Source organism: Panicum hallii, chromosome 2 (genome assembly GCF_002211085.1).
Source record: "Panicum hallii strain FIL2 chromosome 2, PHallii_v3.1, whole genome shotgun sequence".
In the NCBI taxonomy this organism is placed as follows: domain Eukaryota; kingdom Viridiplantae; phylum Streptophyta; class Magnoliopsida; order Poales; family Poaceae; genus Panicum; species Panicum hallii.
The window spans coordinates 10618469-10619430 of NC_038043.1; positions in this window are offsets into that span (position 1 = coordinate 10618469).

Here is a 962-nt window from a genome sequence, read left to right on the forward strand (position 1 = left end):
TCAGATTTAATTAAAAAGGACCATAATGTGTGAGAGCGCAGCACCTAGCACAACTAACCAAAATGCAACCCAAGGTATTTATATAAGGATAAAAGTGGCTAGGAAATCCTTATAGGCATACAGTATTAAAATGCAGTATGAAATTGTATTTAAAAGTGATAGGATGTTCATGTTATACTTGCCTTCCTCAAAGTTCTCCTGCTGCTGCTCAAAGGGCTCTGAAGAAGGTGGCTCCTGGTACTCCTCCAATGGCTCAACATCTACTCACGATCGCGACGCCAAAACATGGTCCACACATGCACATACATGCAAACAATGGCAAAAGATAAGAAAAAGTACAACAATACAATAAAACAGCACACAAAACTGAGCTAAAGCTATTCGATGCATTACAACGATCGTGTGAGCGTGAAAACCACCTAAAACGGAGCTAAGACGCGAAAACTAGGGCTAAAACAAGGTCCAGGGGCTTAACTGCGAGAAAACTGAAGGTTCCAGGGGGTTCTGTGCAAAACTAGAGACTTAAAACATAATTAACCTATAAACTTCGGGGTTAGACTATAAAACTACGCGTCCAGGGATGGCGGACCCTATTTCTGGAAAGCTCAGGGGCTTCGGTGCAAAAACAGGGGCTTAACTGGAATTGCTTTTGAACTAACGTGGACTGCGGGTTATTTTCGGGAAAGCTCAGGGGCTCTTTAACAAAACTGCCAGGCCGAAGGGGTACGCAGGATCTAATCTCGACCGCAGGCTCTAGATCGGATGGCTCAGGTCAGTTGGGCGCGCGGGGCGTCGGCGCTGTAACGCCGGTGACCAAATCCTGCGGCGGCGCGGCTCGGGGTTCGCCGGACTTCACTGTAAACGGTGCTCCGGGGGTCAGATCGACCGGGCTCTGGGTCTGGCGTGATCAGCGCATCATGCGTGATCTTCGTGGGACCAAAGCGGGGCTCGGGGGTGCTCTG